The following is a 24,714-nucleotide window of genomic DNA, read 5'->3' on the forward strand; positions in this document are numbered from 1 at the left end:
CTACTCAATAGGAAACTAGACTATTAAACGCCAAGGGATTCAAACAGGCTATGGGAAAATATTCCTTGCTTTTACCAATGAAGAAAAACTGTTTCCTCTTCTACAATGAGTTACTAAAACTGAACAAATGTCAATAATGTCATAAAATATGTTAAGCATCCAGCTATTTCTAATAGCTTCCCCTTGTTAAATTTTATTTGCTCACATGGTAAATAACTAGAACACAAAAACATGACCTTCTGTTTTAACAATGCATTGTCTTCATAGCTAAGACAATAGACTTGATTCTCCTTGGTGAGACTACATCATATTCAGCACACCATCCAAGAGCCTGATACTCCTGTTTCAAGTGAAAAATGAGTGATATTCTTTCTTGTCAGGTAATTTCTCTAGCCTTTCAGGTAATCAGGTTCCCAGGGCCATAAATATTTTACAGTTGTGGGATCTGAACTAACTTTACATTAAAAAAGATTTTTTTTTTTACTGAATAAATTTGACATATAACATTGTGTAAATTTAAAGTGTACAGCATGTTACTTTTGATATATTTATACTATATTGTAATATGATTGCTATAGCAATATCACATTACATAATTATAGTACAACATTACTGTCTATATTTATAATACTGTGCATTAGATCTCTGGCTTATTTACTACTCATTACAAGTCTGTACCCTTAAACACTAGTCTTACCGCCTCAAACTCCATCTCTGGTGAACCATCTTTAAAGCCTATCTTTTTTAACCTGTAGACTATTTAAACCTTCAAAGACATTGCCAAACTGCTTTCCAAGGAGATTTACTGGCAGACTACTAGTCTTTAAATACATCATTAACAGCAGTTAAGGCAGCTCAGAACTGTGGTGATCCCTGACAGGACAAAATCCAAGGTGAGACCTAAGAATACAACAGGTATTTGTCTGGTGGCAGCTTCCAGGCTGTAGCACATGTGGAGAAGGAACTGAAACAGAGCTGGGGATGGGGAGTGCCTCCCTGGAGCTGAGAAAAAAGAGAGCAGAATTCAGGGAGGGCAAGGTAGCTAGAATTTATAGCTCAGAGTACTGGAGAGGCAAAGCTGAACAGAAAGTGAGCTGCAGAGCTACGTAGAGTGGTCCCTATGAGTCACAGAATCAGAAAAGAAAAAATGATAAACTGGACCTCATCAAACTAAAAGTTTTTAATATTCAAAAACCACTGTTAAAAACATGAAAATGTAAGCCATGACCATGAATTTATATGATAAATTACCTCTAAAATCTATCGGATAATGGAGTTGAATCCAGATATATAACTCTCAAAATAAGACAAACAACTGATTTTTAAAAGGGGGGAAATGGTAGTAAAATACTGAATAGATGCTTCATAAAATAAGACATATAGATAGCAAATAAGCACATAAAAAATTTCAACATCATTAGTTATCAGCAAAATATAAATTAAAACCACAATGAGATTCCTCTACAAGCCCACTAAACGTTAATATTAAAAGGACCCAATATACCAAGGACTGGCAAAGGGTGAGAAACAGCTGGAACTCTCATACATTGCTGGTGGGAATGCAGAATGGTACAAATACTTTAGAAACAGTTTGGAAGTTTCTTATATATAAAGTTAGACGTACGCTTCCCATACAATTCAGTGATTCCACTCCTATGTATTTATCCAAGAGAAATGAAAATACAAATATATGCAAATACTTGAACTCAAATGTCCATAGCAGCTTCATTCCTAATAGCCCATACTGGAAACAATGTAAATGTGCTCCAACGGGTAAATGGATAAATAAACTGTGGTATGTGCATATAGTGATAGAATACTACTCAGCAATAAAAAGGGAAAAAACCTACTGATATACCTCAAAAGCATTAGACTATGTGAAAGAAGACAGACACAAGAGACTATTTTCTATAATTCCATGTACATGAAATTCTAGAAAAGCAAAATCATAAGTTATATAAAGCAGATCAGTGTTTGGACGAGGCTGGGACTAAAGGGAGAAGGCTGATTTTTAAGAGGTATTAGAGAACTTTTTGAAGTGATGGAATTATTATCCATCATATCTGTGGTGATAATTAAAACATATTGAGTTGTTCACTTAAAACTGGTGAATTTTACTGTATATAAATTACATCTAAATAAAGTTGATTTTAAAATGGAAAAACAAACAAAAGGGGATACTCATACAATTGAAAACGAGACCCATGATGATGCAGGTCCTTTAGATTAAGAATTCCCAGTACTAATTTAGCTATATGTACCTAAATGATGGGAACGATGTCAATCCATCTTTACCTTAAGGCCTTAGAACCAGGGGCATAGCTTAGAGTCAGACATATCTGGGTTTGAAAGCTGGCTCATCTCTTACTTGGCTAAAAAACTTTAGGTGAGCTTCTTATTTTCTCTGGCTAATAGCATCTACCTTACAAAGTTGTAGTGAGGGTTACATTAAATGTGTCTATAAATTATAAACATGTAAAGAGATTCCAGTATTGTCTGACATGTACATAAAACACTTGATAAAAGTGAAAGTGAGCAAAGTCTCCAGCATGGCTGACAGCTGGGGCTGTCCTCTGAACAAACACAAGCACACACTCATGCACACAAATGCACATATGCATGCACGCGCGCACACACACACACACACTGATATACAGAATACTCGACAATATGGTTCCTAGAATATGTATTATTTTTATTTTTGTATATCTTATCTTCCTATAAAGCTATTCATGTAGGGGCAGAAATTGTACTTTAGTTTTGTAACTTCCACAGAGCCTAGCACAATGCATGACACATACTTAGTGCTTGATAAATATATCGAATAAAAAGTCCAAAAGCTTCCTTAAGATTGAGTGATGGCAATGCTCATGTAGTCAACAGCTCTCCCTAAACTAGAATCTCTAATGCTAACGTTTATTAATTCAAGACTTATGTGAAAGAGGCACTAAACTAAATCAGAAAAGAACCTTCTTAATAATTTAAAAGATATTCCAACTAAATACCTGAAAAAACCAAGACTGCTATAATGATTGACTCATTAGTGACTTCCAAATTGTGTCACACGCAGGCAAGAGAAAATAACTGTCATGAGAAATACAACAAAGACTTTGAGTCTAGCTCTAAATGCAAAATAAATCAAATCACCCTAGAATTATTAAGAGAAATGACAAGGAAAAGGAGTCTGTATCAAAAATATATGCTGTAGGGCTTCCCTGGTGGCGCAGTGGTTGAGAGTCCGCCTGCCGAGGTAGGGGACACGGGTTCGTGCCCTGGGAAGATCCCACATGCCGCGGAGCGGCTGGGCCCGTGAGCCATGGCCACTGCGCCTGCGCGTCCGGAGTCCTGCTCCGCAACAGGTGAGTCCACAACAGTGAGAGGCCCGCGTACCGCAAAAAAAAAAAAAAAAAGCTGTATTATTGTGGGTTAACAATTTTTATTCAGCCTAGGATATGTGAATTCTCTTGAACTCAGTTTTTAAAATTTATTTATTTTTGGCCGTACCACACGACTTGCGGAATCTTAGTTCCCCAACCAGGGATTGAACCTGGGCCCTGCCGTGAAAGCGCCGAGTCCTCCTAACCTCTGGACCACCAGGGAATTCTCTTGAACTCAGTTTTAATTTTAACCAACACACAGAATGTAAAATAGCAACACAAAGAGAAAACCACAGGCATACTGGGAATTAAGAAATCTTTATTTGAAATAAATTTCTGTTTCATGAACAGCTCAAACAACAGACCATAAATAGTCCCAGCTTCAACTGTGAAACTGCAGCATGACAAAAACTTATTGCACCCCTAGAATCATTAAAAGGAAAAATAATAAACTGAACTTAACTAAAATTAAAAATTTTCTGCTTATAAAAGATGCCATTAAGAAAAGAAATAGGCAAGTGGTACATATATCTCAAAAGGAACTGTATCCAGAATATATACAGAACTTAAAGAAAGAGACAATTACTAAAATGGACAAAAACTGAGCACTTTATAAAAGAAAATATACAAATGGCAAATAAGCAAATGAAAAGGTAGTTACCAGGACAATGCCAATTAAAACCACAATGAGCTAGCCAGCCAAAGTGTCTACCAAGGAGAATGATTTCTTGTGCGATGATAGGAGGGCTACCACCTGGAACACTCCGCAGAGACTAATGCAATCAATGGAGATTTGGAAAATCAGAATGATAATTTCAAAGCACTGAAGGAAGATGACCCAAAGCAGCATTAAGTAGTTTCTGAGAAGTTCTGGAACTTGAAAACAAAAAGGAGAAAGGGGACTTAAAGCACTAAAACAATGATTAAAATAAATTTCACATTGAGAAAACGTTCCAGAAAAGATGAATGGACATTTTATTGATCTATATTTGGAGTTCAGCCACAAGAAATTATTCTGGAAAAGCTGTTAATTCTGTTCTTGAATTATATATCCACAGGAATATTTCCAAAAGAGAATTCAGATTTTTTTTAATGTCAGATGAATTCACTCTAGGAATTTTATGAAACAACAATTAAAGTTCTGAAACATGCCAAGAATGATAGATTCTGGCTTACGACAAGCATGAAGGTTAGAAATTTATATGAGGAATTGAGAGGAATATGGAAAGCTTCAAAATATTTTATGCCAATTTTATCAGTCATATTAGACTGATGATAAAGATAACTTGAAAAAGGATATACAATTATGAGATATATGACTTAGACATTCAAATGCACATAGAATGGGAATATAACAAAAAACTGAAAAAACTCTGTAAGTGGTTAGTTCTCATCCATCTGCCATCCCTCAACCATTTGATCATGGGAGTCATCAGATAAGTAAGGGGGGAAATGCCCTTGAGATTAGGTGATTTTGAAAATTCACATGCTGAATTTTTGAAGCCTTCAAGAATGATAATAAATCGAGGAGTTCCATGTGAACCACTTGCTTAAAATATTTGGTCTTAGGAAATATGCTGAAGAACTTGGGAATAAATCCATTTGACTTGCCAGAGGCCAAGCTGTGCAAAAATGATCCAAAAATTCTAACAATGATGAATTCAGTAAGTTCCTATCAGAATAATGACATCGTTAAATTTGAAAAGATTCTGAAAACAAATCACAGTAACGTTATGGATGATTCCTTCCTGAGAGAACACAGCAAAGAGCTTTTGTAAAATATTGAAACCCAAGTGCTGACAAAATTAAGATTTATACCACAATACATAATAGTTCTTTTATTTCTAAGGACTTAAACATAAATGTAGCTGACATAGGGAACTTGCTAGTACAAGGCATATTGGCTGACACTATTCATGGCCAAATTGATTAAGTCAACCAAATACATCCTTTCATCAGACTATAATTAGTAAAATGGCTTAACAGAGAACAAGCTTTTACAAATGTACTTGAGGCAATCATGCAGAGACATAAACCTTAAAAGAACAGGGAATGGCAAAACTACTGTAAGGTGATAGGTCCTGAAAACTACTGAAGTGATGGCAGAAGTAGTTCTTTTTTATCAACTGGCTTTATGTTTTGGTTGCTTCATTTATCGTAAGAAAAACAGCTTTAATCTCCAGAAAAAAACAAAACTGCCATATGATCATGCAGTATTAACATTTTGCAAACTTTTTGTTAAGAGCCAGATGGCAAATATTTACTCAACTCTCCCTTTGTAGAGAAAAAGTAGCTGTAGACAATATGTAAATAAACAAGCATTTCTGCATTCTATTAAAACTTTATTTTCAAAACAAGAAGCATGCTGGATTTGCCACAGTTTGCCAAGCCCTTCTCTAAATATACAACACAAGAATTTGTCACCAGCAACATGACCAGAGAGAAGATTTTTGTAATGATTTTGAATATACTGACATGTTACTACTGATTAACTTTTTATGTTTTACTTGCAGAAATTCTGTCACAAACAAGCTGCAACAACTTGAAATGTATTTACCTTTGAACACTATTTTTCATGTAATAATGAATCTTAAAAATGTTTGCTGCATTTTACAAAAGTCAATTCTCCAAAGTCTGTATATTTCTGTATCTGCAACATAGTAAAGATTTAAATGAAACCCTGTAATTATAGTGCCATATTGTCCCTTATATTTCAAGCAGCAATACAAACAGCATACACAATTCAGAAACTCTAAACATACACATTGAAACATATTAGACTGGCTAAAATAAAAAAACAATACCAAATGTTGGTGAGGATATGAAACAACTGGAACTTAACTGTTGCTAATGGAGATATAAAATGATACATCCACTTTAGTGAATTACATAGCTGTTTCCTGTAAAGTTAAATAGGCATTTACAGAGATCCAGCAATTTCACTCCTAAGTATCACACAGGAGAAAGAAAAACATGTGTCCAAAAGAAAACCAAAAATGTACAAAAATGTTCATAATAACCTTATCTGTAATGGCCAAAAACTAGAAACCCCAAATGTCCATTAATAAAAAAAGAGATAAACAAATTACTATCCATATAATGGAATACATACATACATTGTCGGAAATAATTTCATTAAATACCATACTCTAAAATAATAGCACTTTAAAAATTTATTCACTAAACAAATACTAAGAATTAACACCTCACACTAAAATCCAAACCTTTCTTATTTCCCCTCCCCACACTCCTGTCAAATGGGACTAGTCACTGTTCCCCAAACATAACCCCAAATTAATGATATACCTTACTGCATCTTAAAAGGAAAAATCTAACCTTTTATTTTCTTAGTATAATAACAAACCCTTTTTGTTTTCTTATTTTAATAAAACATTTTTGCTCCCTTACAATAATAATACTGGGGAAAATGAGAAGAAAAGATAATTTCACTGCAGCTAATGTTTGATAAGCATATATCTAACTTTCTATATAACTATTTTTATAAAATGAGCTTACATTGTTCTGAAAATTAATTTTTACTAACTGTAAAATGTTGTGAGCCTTTTTTCCTGTTATCTGACAGTTATCCTACCCTACCATTTTTAATGCACAGTAACCTGTCACATGGCTATACCATAATTTACTAGGGCAAATCTCTGACTTTGGAAGATTCAGGCTGTTCTACTCCTTTTACTATAAACAAGGCTGTAAAGTAGAGCCATGATTCTTAAGGGGGAAGAGATTATTTCCACAATCACTCCTTTCCCCCAAAGATCCAGCGTAACTCTTGTATTTGGATTTTGACTTACAATGCCAATTTGTCCTCCAGAAAAGTTGTACCAATTTATATACCACACTGGTAGCACCCTCACAGCAGCTGCCCTGCTGTTTTGGAATAGTCACTTATGTACTTGTCTTGGCCTCCTTCTAGTCTGTATATAACTAAGAATTGTACCTAAAGTTGCAAAGAACTACACATAAGTTTACTGACTCTATCCCATTCTAATTCCAATGCATTGTTTGCTGAACCCACATGCTGACAGATGTAAAAAAAAAAAAAAAAAAAAAAAAAAAAAAGGCACTATTATGCATATATTTCCTTGTCCTGTCAGTTGCGATGGCCTAGAAGCAAAAACACCCAGTAGCAATGAGCACACCTAGTGCCAGGATCTTGGTTTCTAATACCATTTACTAATAAAAGGAACCAAGGCTCCTTATGGAAATGGCTGATCCTAGTGCTGGGGCAGGAAATATACGAGATGATCCTGGAACATCTAGAATTGGCACAGAGTAATGAAGAACTTCCCCCCTGACTCACACCACAAAGAAAACAAACCCACAACGATGGGAACATGTCAAAGGGAAACATGAGCCAGAGTTCCCAGTAGCCAAAGCTGGAACAATGTAAGCAACAAAATTAATGAAGTATTACTGGATTATAATCTAAAGTATAAAATAAATATCCATGAATCTATACTTATATAAACAAACAACCAAATAAGTAAATAAATGGGGGGAAAAGACAAATCTCCCATGAAGAAGAATTCCAAATAATTTATGAAAACACCCTGCCCTGGGACTTCCCTGCTGGTCCAGTGGTTAAGACTCTGTTTCTACCACAGGGGGGCACAGGTTCGACCCCTGGTCCGGGAACTAAGATCCTGCATGCCATGCGGCACAGCCGGAAAAGAAACACACACAAAAAAACCACCCCGCCCTCATGGAGGGGGCCCACTCCTGTGTGGGCTGTGCACAGTGTCTTCCTTCTGAAGAGTACAGTATGGTAAGGGGGAAAAAAAGAGTAACGACAATGGAGAAATCTGACAAACATGACCTTAGCCAGATGAGCAACGTACACACTAATAGTGGCAAGTCATGTTGATAGTACATACAGTTGATATGAGGTAATGGAAATGGGACTTTACCTATGTGTTCTTTCCCCCCTAAACTCATAACCTTATGAGAAAAACATCAAATTCCAAATGAGGGACATTCTATAAAATACCTGACCAGTATTCCTTAAAGCTGCCAAAGTCATCAAAAACAAGGAAAGTCTAAGAAACTGAAACAGTCAAGAGGAGTCTAAGGAGACAGAAGGACTAAATATAACGAAGTATCCTGGATGGGATCTGGAAGAGAAAAAGGACATAAAGAATAAATAAAGGAAATCTAAATAAAACATGGACTTCAGTTGATAGTAATATATCAGTATTGGTTCACTAATTGAAACAAACATATCATACTAAGATTTGCACTTATGAGGCACTCAAGAAAACGCTGGACTAAATTTGTGGAATAAAACTGGTGAAATGAATGCTGTGGGTACAAGCTCAATAGTAATAAAAAGGAGGCTCTGTTGATGCAATTGATTTCTAGATGATTTCTTTCTTGTCCCCAATTCTTATGCTCTTTTTAGTGTATATAAGAAAGCAATAGTGACGTTTTGTTACTTTCTTAAATTGTAAGCCTTGTCTAAAATAATCCGTGCAGAGAAAAATCTAAGGAAATAACATTTGTGCTGTTTCCTTCTCCCATCTTGGTTTTGAAAGTCATCCATTAGGTCAAATCACAGTGGTACCACATTCTGTAATTTTTCTGGATGACTATTTTTATACCTTACTGTGAGAATTGGCTCTCTGAGTAACTTCTCAGGATTAACAAGGTACTGGGAACTGACGGAAACCCTCTGAATACACACCCTTTGTAAACTCAAGTTGAAAAATAGAAAGCTAAGAATGGCAGGAAGAAAAAGAAAGTACCCAAACAAAGAAAATGCAGTGGAAGGCTGCCATGAGAAATAACCAGCATACAGAAGATTATTTCCAAAGTAGCTTGCTGCCTAAAGAAAAAGATCTTCTTAAGACTATCCAAAATGTTATAAATGCTTTGTTAAAAGCCATCATGTAATACTTACGAAAACAAAACAAATACCACCAAAATTCCACTCAAATCCATCATGCTATATCCTCTCTTTACGTTTCACAGAAATAAGGTAATTTTTTGGTTACATTTTGCTCTTTAAAAGTCAGCTACAGATTGTCAGAAGTGATTTTAAAGACTTAGTTTTTTAAATTCCCTAGGATAAAAACTCAAAAGAAGGAAAATGAAATTGAAGGAGTACTATACTTAAAAATTAATAAATGAGGACTAAAACCCTTCTGGAGGTAAAATCATTTTTCTTAATTAAATGTAGCTCCTGTCATTTGTAATTTAATTTCATGTGTTTTGGAAGTAGCAGAATTGCTTAAGTGAAAAGGTGAAGAATAAGACTTTTAAGCCTATGAAAACAGATGTTCTTGTGTTTGGGCAAGATCAAGATGGGCCTACAAAAACCTGCAAAATCTGGAAATTTCATTTCAATGGGTCATGTTAAATCTAATAGCATTTCTATTAACACCATTTTAACAGAGTCAAAAAAGATGATTAAGAAAAACAGTTAACAATTATTTTGTCGCTTAAAAAATAGCTCTGTCTTTTAAAATCAAATACTGTAGCCATCTTAAGGAACGCCTCACAGGAATTCTGACAAAATAAAAACACGGTATGTATGGTATTCTTAGCCTGAGATTTAATAAACAGATTCAAGGTTTACTATAAATTCTCTGACACTGACTGCAAAGTTTTGTGTGTATTTTTCTAAGAACATTCTTAGATTTTAACAGATTCACTAGAATGTGAAGCTTCAGGAAGGCAGAGATTTCTGTTTTGTTCACATTCATCTCCAGCACCTAGAAGAGTACCTGACAAATGGTAGGAACTCAATAAATATTTTCTGAATAAGTGAATTCTCAGGGGATATATGATACATATAAGGTTCAGAGCCACTTACTTCCTATTGACAAACTCACTTTTACAGACTTAAAGATAATTATTTAAGCCACAATAACTAGAGCTAACAAGGATCTGTAGTCACTGTTCTAAGCACCTTATATACGGATACAACCCCCTGAGGTGGGCTCTATTACGTCCCCCATTTGGCAAATGAGGAAGGAAGTTAAATCACCTGGCAAGCAAAGTGAGGAGCTGGGACTGGAACCCAACTGGTTCAGCTTTCTAGTTCACGTTCTTAACCCAAATAAACATACTATAAAAGTGAAGAAATCCTCTTATCAGTAGTGAATGGCATTTATAATTCCTAATATATGAAAAAATGCTTTTGTCTTCTAGACTCATAACTAAAATCAACATGATACAGACTTTGAAAATGTGCTTCCTCCTTTTACTCATATGAAGGGTATTCAGTGTTTATGAAAAAGCAGAAATTGCTAAAGCTCTAACTACACAGAGAAATGTATAATGCTCTTAAACATAAAAACAAAGTGAAAAAAGTCTCAACATGTGGCCCTTTTGTAAATTATTCAAAGAAAAGGCATTTTCCCTAAATGCTAGGTGGCCTCCAACATGTATCTTAATCATTTCAGGTTTAAAAAAAAAATATGTAGTGCTCCCCTGGTGGCGCAGTGGTTGAGAGTCCGCCTGCCGATGCAGGGGACACGGGTTCGTTACCGGGTCCGGGAAGATCCCACATGCCGCAGAGCAGCTAGGCCAGTGAGCCAGGGCCGCTGAGCCTGCGCGTCCAGAGCCTGTGCTCCGCAACGGGAGAGGCCACAGCAGTGAGGCCCGCATACCAAAAAAAAAAAAAAAAATAATAATAATAATATTTTAAATTATTATGGTTTTATTCTTTGATTAGGGTTGACCACTTGATAGATGTATTGTTAGACCACAATATCCTGGCCTCTCAAAGAACCGCCTTCATGAAACTGTGCTACTGGCATGTTTTGAGACACTATTAAAAAAAAATTGTCATAGAAATCTTGTATCTCATGGTGGTGAGGACACCTCCTACCACATTACTCAGTGTCCTTATCAGAAATTCTGTTTCTTCTAAAGAAATATGGCTATTTTTTTCCCCATGGACAATGATTAAATGTCCATTTTTGTTTCGGCCTCCAAAACCCTCAGACCTAATTTGCAGCCCAATCTTAAACAATACAGGAGGTCATGGCCTGTATATCTGTGTATTATCTTCCTGTTCTATCTCTATTTTCCAAATCTTTCTTATTTACATTTTCCTACTTTTCTGAATTGTAAATATTCTAATAAGGTACCTCAATACCTTAGTAATGAGGTACAGTGTATTTGTATACAACAAATTAAAGCCCCTCAATAGCATTTCATAGTTCAATCAAAAAAAATTCTAGAAATAAGTATCTGATTGATGGGCTCATTTAACACTGACAGCACAAAAACATTTTTACCTTAAATTCAGATTTCAAGAACATAAAAATGTATATTCATGCAAACATAATTTTACTTGTCCCTATGTGTAACTAGCACCACTGATCTTCAAATCAGTTTTCTTTCAACTTGCAGTGCTGTTATTCCATACCAATGCAATAGCAGGAATTTTAGTATAAACTGGATTTGTGGGTACATATAACTTTGTATATTTATCCTGGTGATTTGCTCTTATAGGCAAAAATCGTAATTCTAGTAAAATTGCCACTGAATAGCATTTAATAAAAGACTTTTTAAAAGCTCGACCAGTGGGAGACAAGAAATTAATCTTAAACACATTTAAATAAATGAAATACTGTATTCAGTAATTAATGTTTTAAAATTTCCATTCCAAACATGTCAAACACAGAACAAACTGTAACTAAATTTCCATAAACATGGAAGTAACTGATGGCACTGCAGAATCTGGCTACAACTATGTGAAGACTGGAACTGGACTTTTGACAAAGAATAGAGAAGACGGATTTTAGGTGCTCTACTGAGGTCACACAATGTAATAGAACACAATGTGATAGTTAGAACACTGACTCTAGGGTCAGGCAGTTCTGTCTCTGAAAACTACTTCTCCTACTTCTAACTGTATGACCTTGGATAAGTCACTTAACTGGTCTGAGCCTTAATATCCCTATCTGTAAAATTTATGCAATGGTCACTGCCTTGCAGAGTTTATGAGAAGCAAATTAAATACTGCATGGAAGGCAGGTAGCATAAGGCCTTGCCATCAGTGATAGCTCTTTCCCATCAGACTTGAGATTTATGATGTTGGCATATTTCCAATCTTGGGAGAGAAGCCAAAGGGCAAAATGTGTACTTGGCAGATTTTCCCATATTTGAAACTTAGTGAACTACTGTGAGGGTTCTGCAATTTTAGATAGTATCCAATTCAGAAATCCATTTTATCAATTTATTTTAACCAAATAAAACTATAAAGATAAATCAGGTAGCAGAAAAGCTGACACAAAATATAAATGGTGCAATGACTGTTTTTTAAAACCTATGAACTGTGCTAACCAAAACATTCTAGGAGCTCAGAATGAAATATCTTTGCTGATTATCTTTAAAAAAATCATTTCTCAGAGGCAAAAATCCATTTGGGTTTCTCTATTATCACTGACTCATTTAGTAAAGACCTCTGCTATTTCAAGACAATCAATTAACTATACCAACACCCAACGCTACTAATCCTTCTTTACTCTTTTTTCCCTTCCAGTAAGAAAACAACTTGCCCCAAACATGCACAACAAAAAGACAACTATATTCAATAATCAATGAACTGCCAAAGAATCTTTTATTGCAGAAAGCAGACTCCAAAAGCAGCCTTCAGAAACGTTTGCAAAATAAGCGCCGCTAACTTTAAAACATTTAGCATGGTTATCAGCTGAACAGTTATATACTTATTATGTTGAGTCTATATACACAATGTAATAGAAAATTAAATGGCTTCTTCAGAAAACATAGCTTTTTAATAAAATAAGGTACGGCTATCACATTGTTTCAATCCAAATATGGCATTATAGTGCCATTCTAAAAATAAATCGAAGTCCCATGTGATATGCAGCCTTTTAGCTATGTTCATTTCCTTTTAGGGCTCAAGTTTCCCACAGGAAAATTATTCAATGTTTGGCAAAACTGTCCCAAATCATGTATAGATAAGGCACAACTGCTAACTACACCGTCAATCTTTTCCTGCTTTGCTATTGTTGATTCTCATTCACAGTACTCCATCATGGAGAGGTCCAAGAAGCAGGAAATACTCAAGAAATTTTATCTGACCAAAGTGAAACAAAAAGTGTCATTTTGAGTAAAAAGGTGTTGAGGAGGTAATTTATGAGTCATCTAAATTAGAAGACACAAAATTATTACATACAAAGTCATATTCCAAATATGTTTCTGATACCTGTGAATTCCAAATACTTATTTCAATTGTATTATTTACTTTACTGAGCAAAACTGCATATCAAATGCCCTCTTATAAAATCTTCTCAAAATCACTCACTCTCATAATACAACACACACACACAAAATAAGACCCATTCCCCAAGCTATATTTTTATATAACCAAATCAATCAAATTATGATTTCTAAGAAAATGTTTATGAATGTTTCATAATGCTTAGCAAATATTCAGTTTTTCTTTAAAAAGCTAGTTTCTTCTGAAAATAACAAGTCTTAAGTCAAAGATTTAAGTATGCCTTTTAAGTAGCAAAAATACACAGCAACTGTAAAATGACTAGTTATATTGAAATGACTTTAAACTCTATAGTTCTATTTTATATAGTTAACAAAATAATCTATATGAGAAGCTGTGTTTGAATGCTATTAGTCACAAACATCTCCATCAGTGAACTGAACTGCATTTAGAATTCTGTAAGAGGTCTGCATTCATATACATATTCACAGACTATAGGTATATGACCTGGGCTTCAATGTTTATTTTAATTATATCTATTTATATAGCTTTCAGGCAAAAATGATATTTCCTAGAGCCCCAATATATAAGAAAAATCATGTTTAAGATTTTAATTTTCCTACTAAAGAGCTAATCTTAAGAAACAATTATCAAGAAACAATTATTTAAAGATTTAAAAGCTATCTTATTCTATCATCATTAATGTATAAAGCTATAATTAGTTAACTCTTTCTCTATTAACCTAAAAACTTAATGGCACATAGGTATCATACCAACCAAGGTCTATTAGTATCTATGTAGTAATGGCTTATTACATAGGTAGTAAGAGCCATCCTGGAATTAAATTCTTTTTATGTTTTTCTATTTAAAATTCCTGGGTAACAACAACTTTAAAAGGTACTGGATAAGCAATGATCTTCAATTTTATTTAAGCAAAAACTGCACCCTCCAATCTTACTAGCAGTACAAATAATATAAATACCAACGAAGGCATTCTAGAACCACGCATTTCATGTAGTTTTACTTCCCCTTTCTGAGGTGACTGTCACTGATCAAGAAAACTTTCTAACTAATTAAGATTTTTCAAATCTGAATCTGTTTGGTTGAAAGTACCAATGGAAAGACTATTTATTTTATTTAATCCACATCAAAATCTGAACACTTGTTTCTTTTTTTTCCAAACCTGCTGGAAACTCACATTTTCTAAGCACTTGACCAATCAAGTGACTGAAAGGCTGAACAATCCTTTGGACTTACTTTGGTGTCATGAGTGAGTCTAAGGGAGGTCTAAGGCCTGGATTCTAGTCCCAGTTCTGCAATTAATTTACTTTGTCATTACTCTGGGTCTCCCTTTCCCCATTTGAGAAAGGAAGAGTCTAGATTGAACTCTAAGCGATCTTCCAGCTCTGTCACTTTAGGATTTTGTATTTATGTTATTCACCTACTCAAAAACCTTAAGTCCATCTACAATTCCTAATTAGAGTCAAATCCCTTAGCCTTTTAATCCAGATCAGGTAGCCCCAATTTATCTTTCTGACCTTACTCCATTACACCTCAAATTGAAACCTCTGGTTCATCCATAGTGCCCTATTCACAAGGAAGCTAACAGCACCTGCTAACATGTACTAAATGCTTACTGCCGACCAAGCACTGTGCTAAGAGCTGTACATGCAATAGCTCATTAAGCCTTACAATACTTGTATGAGATAGTACTATTAGTTAAGGCAACAGAAACTAAGAGGGATTATGAACCTTGTCCTAGGTCTCACAGCTAGTAAGTGTCAGGGCTAGGATTCAAAACTAGGTCTGCCTGCCTCTCAAGTACATATTTTTTATCACTACATATTACACGGATAAAGTACATAAATGGCCCATCTTCACTGAGGCCTTCAAAGCTTAAAACACCCTTTGTCACAGTTTTACTTTTTTCCTAATACAACTCATTTTTAAGGTTCAATAAAAGTGATACCTCTTTACCACTTCAGTCCCAAATTTCCTTTCCATCTCTAACCTATTAAAGCTCTTACTGTAACCCCCAATGACTTGTTCCTTGATAAAGTACATCTAAATATATGTATCTTTTTTTTTTTTTTTTTTTTTTTTTTTTGCGGTAGGCGGGCCTCTCACTGTTGTGGTCTCTCCCGTTGCGGAGCACAGGCTCCGGACACGCAGGCTCAGCGGCCATGGCTCACGGGCCAAACCGCTCCGCGGCATGTGGGATCTTCCCGGACCGGGGCACGAACCCGTGTCCCCTGCATCGGCAGGCGGATTCTCAACCACTGCACCACCAGGGAAGCCCTAAAATATGTATCTTAATGTCTGAGAATTGTATAGGACTAATTCTCCTGTGGAACATACAATAAAAGCAGGACATAAATAAAACATCAGTAACATGATGGAGTAAACCATCAAGGCAGAACTTTAAGTTTATGATCCCTGAGAGAAAGAGGCTCACCAAGCCCCTCCACATTCACCCAGGGCCTTTCCTCTGAGGGTATTTACAGCAGGCACTGGAAGTTACTGGGAGATTCTGACTCTGTGTGACAAGGAAATAACAGTACTAGTCTTCTACTGAGCTTCTATGATGCCACCATGCACAATTCTATATACTTAAGATGCGACAGTATCTCATTTTCACAATAATTGTAACAAGGGGATAAAATCTCATTTTACAGAATAGAAAACCAAGGGCCAGAGATTCCAAAATCCATGCTCTTTTCACTATCTTCTTCCTTTTTTTTTTTTGCGGTATGCGTGCCTCTCACTGTTGTGGCCTCTCACGTTGCGGAGCACAGGCTCCGGACGCACAGGCTCAGCGGCCATGGCTCACGGGCCCAGCAGCTCCGCGCCACGTGGGATCTTCCCGGACCGGGGCACGAATCCGCGTCCCCCGCATCGGCAGGCGGACTCTCAACCACTGCGCCACCAGGGAAGCCCTAAGAATGCTTTTAATTCCTACAAATATCATGTCACGAAGGAGAATTTTTTAAAATGAAAAGGGCTTTAAAGTCAGATTCTGCTCCCCAGGGGCCAATGAAGACAGAGACCCTCAAATGGATTTTTTTTCGTCTACCTATAAATAAACAGCTTTGGCAGTGAGGGTTTCCCCAGTCTTTCTGGAAGAATTTTCAGAAATATATCATGCTATTTAATGCTGTAACTTTTGCCTTCTCCCCAAAATACTGTCTTTCTAATTCAATTCAACAAATGTTTATTGAAAGCTAAGAGACACAATTTACTTTGAAAAGACTCATATTTTATTCAAAGCCAATACAATCGTTTTGTAACACTCCAATAAATCATTAAGTGACTACAATCAAGGCAATTTCTCATAAAGACATACTTTTTAATTTGCTAAAGGCTTTCATGTCATAGATTGTTTGATAATTGTAGGTCACTTTATTAGGGTCTTTTGTCTGTTGGTCCTTTGGGTTCCTTTAATCCTATCCAGCTGAATATTTTATGCCAATTTCATTCAAGGGGTGGGAAGAGATGACTATAGAACTCTTACTCTACCCAGAGCTCAGCCCACCTCATACACTGACTTCTAAGGAAATCTAACACACATTTCCTTACCTATGACTACCACACAGTAATGTGCATGCCTCTTGTGATTTCAGAATGCCAGATATTACATTACAGATACTTGTATACCAGTACACACATACTCATCATATACATAGATACATACACACATTTGTTTTCATGTATTCCTTCCCATGATGTCAAAGAAGATGCTTTCTAATATCTGCTGTCTTCTCTTGGTGAAAAACAAAATTTAAAAAATCTAGAAAGAGTCAAACATAGTTATGAGGCATAGTAGTAGTAAACTAGGAATCAAAAAGGTCTTACAGCTTCAAAACTCAGCTTCCACAATTGTCAAAGAGGGATAACATCCCTTTTTCCTGTCTTCCTAGGAGGATGAAATGAGATGATAAATAGGAAATTGCTCTGTACAAGGCCATAGGTAATATAGTGTGCTATCACGCCCTCATGTTCTACTACAGTAATATGTTCTAAACCTACACTTCCTCGTTTCCTTCTATCTCTGTTAAAATTTATCTGCCTTGGGCTTCCCTGGTGGCACAGTGGTTGACAGTCCGCCTGCCAATGAAGGGGACACAGGTTCGTGCCCTGGTCCGGAAAGATCCCACAGGCCGCAGAGCAGCTGGGCCCGTGAGCCATGGCCGCTGAGCCTGCGCGTCCAGAGCCTGTGCTCTGCAACGGGAGAGGCCACAACAGTGAGAGGCCCGCGTACTTTAAAAAAAAAAAAAAAAAAAAAAAATCTGCCTTTATCTAAACGTGGTCTATGCTTTCCGTAAAAAATAATACATCTACGTAGTTGTAAAGATCGAACCATACAAAGCGTACAAAGAAAAACAGCAGACCCCTTATACCTCCAACCCTATTTATTCCCTGCTGTCCAAAGGGCAACAATTTTCATCTTTTTTAGCTGTTTGTGTTTCCTTCCTATTTCTGAACAAAATGCATAAATTGCCACATCTGGCTTTTCTTTTTTTTTTTTTTAAAGACTTTCTTGTATGGGAGATGATACTGTAGCTCCATTACAGTCCCAACCCCACCTACCCTCCACACATGCTTCCCCCTTCCCCTCATCATGACTCTTAACATAATTTTGCTACAATTTTTGGCTAAATCTGTATTTCTCATAACTGAATCACAGAGTATATCATGATTAGATTTCCTTCTTTCATTTTCTACTTTTCCTAAAGGTACTAATAGTAATTTATTTTCTTTCCCTCAGTGTTCTATGTATCTATATTTGTAAGACAGGTAAATATTTTGAGACCTCGCATACCTCAAAATGGGTTTTATCCTCACATTTGAATGAAATTTGACTGGGCATAAAATTCTAGGTTAAAAATCACTTCTGGGACTTCCCTGGTGGTGCAGTGGTTAGGAATCTGCCTGCCAATGCAGGCGACAAGGGTTCGAGCCCTGGTCCAGGAAGATCCCACATGCCGCGAAGCAACTAAACCCATGCGCCACAACTACTGAGGCTGTGCTCCAGAGCCTGCATGCCACAACTACTGAGCCCATGTGCCACAACTACTGAGCCCGCATGCCACAACTACTGAAGCCCACACACCTATAGCCCGTGCTCCAAAACGAGAAGCCCCTGCTCGCCACAACTAGAGAAAGCCCGTGCGCAGCAACAAAGACCCAACGCAGCCAGAAATAAATTTTTTATAAAAAATCACTTCTTAAAAGTTTGAATTTATTCCCAATTATCTTCTTGCTTCATTGTGGTAGAAAGTCCAATGCTATTCAGATCTCTGTACTTAGGATGTTTCTACTATCCCATCCCTACTCCAGACCAAGAAGCTTTTAGGTTTTTCTTTATCTCCAGTGTTCTGAAATTTTATGATTTGCTGTCACAAAGTCTTTTTATTACATTAAGCTGGTTGGTCCTTTTCATTATGGAAACTCATATCCTTCAGTTCTATAAATTTCTCTTGTGATACCTGAGAACTTCTCCATTCTTTTTCTCTATTCTGTTTCTGAAAATCATGTATTTCAGACATTGGGCCTCCTTGATCGTGCCTCTAATTGTCTTGCTTTTTTACCTCCTTTATTGTCTTTTGTTTCACTATCTGGTCTACGTCAATTTTATCTTCCAACTTTTCTAATTTTTAAAAATGTCTGATTATATTTTTAATCTCAAAAGCTTTCTTGGGCTTCCCTGGTGGTGCAGTGGTTGGGAGTCTGCCTGCTGATGCAGGGGGCGCGGGTTCATGCCCTGGTCCGGGAGGATCTCACGTTCCGCGGAGCGGCTGGGACCGTGGGCCGTGGCTGCTGGGCCTGCGCGTCCGGAGCCTGTGCTCTGCGGCGGGGGAGGCCACAGCAGTGAGAGGCCGGCGTACCGCAAAAACAACAACAACAACAACAACAACAACAACAACAAAACTTTCTTGTTCTCTTTCTGTTTTTTTTCAAATGGCATCCTTTTTTCCTAATGGATGCAAAATCGTCTCTGAAAGTATTAGTTACAAATACTGGGGTTTTTTTTTTTTTAAGTTTTCTTCTATGACTTGTTTCTGTTCCCTCCGATTTCTTTTGTTTTGGGTTCTGTGCATTCATAATACATTTTCTCAAGTCTATTCATAAGACTTTCTCTAGTTAACTGTTGATATTAAAAGATAAGGAACAAAAACTAACTGGAAGCTCTATATGCATGGGTGGGATTCGCTGACTGATGGGCAACAACTTAATGTGACTGGGCAGGGACTGTCGGAACTGAGAGCCCTTAGATACTGGCCCCCAGACTAGACTCCTCTTATCTCCTGCTTAGAAGGTTTAAGGCTAATAGCATTCTGGGAGTGTACTGGGAAAGGGAGACTGATTATTTAATAAGCAGACTTTCTCTTGATACTCGTGTTTTCAACAAGGTGTCTTAGTCCCATTCTCAGCTATGCCTGGCATCCAGAATGCCTGTGGTTCAACCTCCAAAAAGTAAGTCTCCCATCTTCTGCTGGGATGGTGAAAAACCAGTGGTCTGCTAGGGCCATCTTGGGATGGGGATCAAGGTGGTGTGCCGTGGAGGAGTGGCAGTGGGGGATGAGTGATGGTATCTAAATGTGCCTTCAACAAACTTTCTAACAATTCTTCAGTTTTCAGCTTCATACTACTCTCTGCCTGAGAGGCATATCAGGAATCGAATTCCCACATATTTACTGGGTTTTATGGGCAGATCAGCTTGATTCTTTTTGCCCCTCCCCCAAATTCAGATTTGTCAATTCTGCTGAGTCAGTTACCACTTGTCCGCTGGGTTTCCACAACCCCAAATTTTGTTAGCTTCATTCATCTGCCATCATCTCTGCTCTTCGCTTTGTCCATATGTACTATACTTTTGCCATTCTTTGTAGTGGAGTTAACAGAAATAAATATGCATACTAAATCTGCTATATTTAGTAGGAAGTCTGTCACATGTTTTCCAAGTATTGGAGTTACTTGATATATTGACAAAAGTTTCTTAATCTCTCTAAGCCTAAGTTTCCTTACCTGTAAAACAGAGATATAAAAAAATAAAAAACTGCCTGATAGGTTTCTGTGAGAATTACATGAGGTAAGAATGAAGGCTCCAAAGTCAGAAAGACCTGGGTCTGAATCCCAGATCTTCCACTTATTAACTGTTTGGCAACTCAATCTCAGTTTTCTCATCTTTGTAATGGGGTTAATAATAGTCACTAGCTCACAGAGTGTCAGAAGGATTAAAGAAGACAAAGTTTATAAAATTCTTCTGAAACATAACAAGCCTTAGTTAACATTTATATCATTGCCCATAATGCTTTCTACACCTAAAATTACACACACAAGCACAAACACCTCATATCAGCCTATTTAAGTCTTATTCAGGACCTGGCTGAGTGAAGGCAAACTCCGACTCCTCTGCAAAAGCAACAAGATATAACAGGAATGGACGATGGATTAGGAAGTAGGAAGTCTGGGTATTATCATAAATGGCTGTGTGGCCACTGGACTGGTTTCCTGCCTATAAAAAGAGAGAATCAGACCAAATGATCTCTAAGGTCTTTTACAGCTCAAATGTCCCTTCCTATCTCCTTTGTGGATGATCTGACTTTCAAAAATTTAATGTTTCTATTCTAATTACCTGACTGATACTGTTAATTTTTATAGGTATTTTCATATATCTTGCTTTTCCAACTAGACAGTATATATTCGCTCCATGAAAACCAAGATGAGTTGCTTCCCCAGACTAACAAAGCAGTAAGGCCACCCTTTGAATACTACATCAGAAAACAATGTTTCATGGTAAAAGTGATATATAAAACCACCAAAAAGAGAAAGAATGAGTTAGGAAGCTTGTAAGACTGTTAAAACTTGCAAGGAATTTTACTACAAGATAAGTAACAAAAGAAGTTAATTTAAAGAAATAATATGTCAATTAGAAGGTAGGTTGGTCAGTACTGGAAGCACAGATGATTTCAACTTTTATTAGGATCCCAATGACCAGGTTTTCTGATTTCAGAGATGGAACATAAGGCTCAGTCTTATACCAGTAAATTTTCACATTACAGAACCATATTCTGAGATTCCATCCTCACCAAGCAATATTCTGAATATGGTTTGGCTTCCCATGAAGATCTACCAATAGAGAAAGACTGCTCCCTATCGCCAACACTGATTTCTTATTTTAAACTAATGAAGTGACATTACAGTTTTATATACTGGCATAATGAACCCAATCAAGAAACAGACCCATGGTGTGCCAACTGTCCCACCAGTAGGCCTTGCTAAATTCCTCCTGATAAAGTCACTCTGAACCTTTTTGAAAGATGGGTCACAGAATTTTTCCATATGAAACATCTGAAAACTATAAAGTTCCATAAGAAAGGAATCATGTGATTCTTCTTTAAATCCCTGAGGCCAGCTAGCTATACTACTTGGCATCTAGTAGAGCTTGCTACATAAGCACTTCTTGATTGCTTCTTAAACTTTTCCAAAAAGCCAGTCATTGCATAATACAATTTTCCATACCCTATAGCAGTATCATAAGCACTTCCCTCTGAATACATGACCAACAGTGTATTAAGAAAAGAAAGGAAGGGAAGATAGAGCTAGAAAAGTGGTAAAGACTGAAAGAAAAAGCAAAACCAAAGAATTAGAACAATTTCTTTCACCAAGCTATCCTATTCTATTGCTCCTCTTTCGTAGTGATTGATTTTTACAGCCTATCTTATCTGGATCTAGAGCCAAGATCTCACCCATGCTGTGAGAAATTGGCAGTTTGACAGCACTGCCTTAAGTTCCCTGGGCCGAGGCTACACAGTTTCCAGGAGTAAAGTTACCTAGCATATAAAGCACATACATTCCCACAGTAGTCTCTTGGTACTAAAATGACATATTTATTATATAGAGTCTAGAATGGCCTTGATCAAATGAAAAACTGCTTATGGGCTTTGGACTACCCTTTGACTAGAAGTAATAATAGTGACTAGAAGTTAATAATTAGAAAAGCTCATTCACTAACTCCGTAAAACTTACTAAAACTTCCGCTCTAAGCCAGGTCCTATGTTAGATTTGGGGGATAAAGGTATGAAGAGACATTGTCCCTGCCTTTAGAGACTTTGGAAACAAGTAAAGAGAGTAAATGTAACAGTTTTATGTTGAATTTAAAGTTACTGTTATTTTGGGATTGCTAAGTAGCATGGAATAGTCACCTAGCGTTGACCTTCAAAGATCTTGTGGGGGAGAGCACCACATCATTATATGCAACTTCCTTAGATGTAAAACTATGGCAGATACAAATAACAGTCATCATTTTTATTTTCAAAGCACTTTACATATTACAAAGTTCTCTAACATCCGTTATCTAATTCAATCCTCAAAGTAACCCTGTGAAGGATGAAAGGATTATTATAAATAGAAGAAATTAAGTGCTTAGAGAAGCAACTAGCCCTTACAAAACGAGTTAATTAGTAACAGAAACCTAGATTCGCAGTTCGAAGTTCATTTTACATACCATGATTCCCTTATCATCCAAATTTTGAAGAAAAGCCAAGTGACTCATTTACAGCCATAAGAAATGTCTAGAATATTCCTTGGGTCTGCAAAATGCATCAATAATGTGTACATTTAATATAAAATATTTAGTAAAATGAAATGGAAAAATTATGCAAAAATCAACACAAATAATGACTTATGAAGACTTTTTTAAAAGTTCATAGTTCCATGATTCTCCCCCATCCTTAAACTTCCCCAAATTTCCTCATATAGCAATAAATTCTGGTTTGCCAATAATTTATTTCACAAATCTTTTATGATACAAAAACACTGTCAGTAAAATTCCTACAAAGCCATCAAAGGCAGATGTTTAATCAAACCTGCAAAGCTGAGGAAACTCCCAGAAATCACTCTACCATCTGGGAACTTGTAACCCTGTTGCTTCATTTTCAAGTTCAAAGAGGTGAACAGTAAATGCATTTAATAGTACAAAAATTCAAGTTTTCCCAATCCTTAAAATACTGAGACCATTATTCAAGTAAAAAGGAAAAGCCATTATAAAAGGCTCAAAAACGTATTTATCCAGCAATAAATCTTAAAGAAAACCCTTTCCAAAATGGAATTTAGGGTTAAAGCCAACAGGTCCATGAAAAATTCAAATATCCATTCTGGTGAAAGATAATTCTTTCATTACAGTGGAGCACTTGTCCTTTTGTAATTGCTTTTCCGCTCTAAGTGGAAAAAAAACACACCTTCACTGAAATCACTGTATAAAAACACAATTACAAATATAACAATTAGTATAGTCTTATTTTTAAATTTACTATGAAATAATTTCAACACAGTCACCAAAAGCTTATGCTTCCTCTGATATCAGTCATATACTATATAAAGTTAAATGGGCTGTCTTGCCAAAGCCTAAGGTAATTGACTCTAAAAATATACTTTTTCTCATTCTGAACTAGTCAGATTGGTATTTAAATAAAATGTCATTAAATGTTGCACTAAATATGCAAGGATGAAAAGGTTACTTAAATACAAACTCTCCAAATGCATCACATAGAAACTGCCCCCAGACACAGAAGATTGTATGACTGCATTCAGACACAACCCTTCTCCCCAGCATACACACACAAGAAAACAAAAATTTTAAAGCAGTACAGACAATGAAATGTGAGAATAGACCTGATACCTGGAAAAAACGTTAGAGTTTATAAAGTCCAATAACTACAAGATAAACTGGAAAGACATCTGATATTAAGTATCAGCTGGGGAAGAATGCTTTATTTTTCTTTAAAGTTACTACATCTATTTAGTTTCTACTTTAGTTTTAGGCTGAGAGGTTCTAATGTGAAAAAAAGAAACAATAAAAAAAAACCCTCTGACATCTAAATTTGGTACTAGGGCAAAAATATAAAAATCTATTAACAAAAGCTCTTATTAAAAGAGTTGTTGCCTTCCAGTCATTGAAAGCTCAGCTTGATTAGCCATTTCCAGAAAATTAAACAGAGATTTCCTCATTTCCATAATAACATTCCCACAAAATCTTTTCCAAAAACTTTTGTTTTCTCTAAAATGGAACCCTACTGCAAGAAAAAATTAAAAGGGCTCAGTACCCCCACAAACAAAAAATCTACTGAT

The 24,714-nt window shown here is 36.3% G+C and overlaps 1 protein-coding gene and 1 pseudogene across 10 annotated transcripts in view; one reads left to right on the top strand and one right to left on the bottom strand.

The window, feature by feature from the left end:
• RABGAP1 (RAB GTPase activating protein 1) overlaps positions 1 to 24,714 on the bottom strand; it is a 148,788-nt gene that overhangs the window by 39,355 nt on the left and 84,719 nt on the right. The window lies entirely within an intron of this gene.
• LOC131761475 (COP9 signalosome complex subunit 2 pseudogene) lies at positions 357 to 5,343 on the top strand (annotated as a pseudogene).

Source organism: Kogia breviceps, chromosome 8 (genome assembly GCF_026419965.1).
Source record: "Kogia breviceps isolate mKogBre1 chromosome 8, mKogBre1 haplotype 1, whole genome shotgun sequence".
Classification (NCBI taxonomy): Eukaryota; Metazoa; Chordata; class Mammalia; order Artiodactyla; family Physeteridae; genus Kogia; species Kogia breviceps.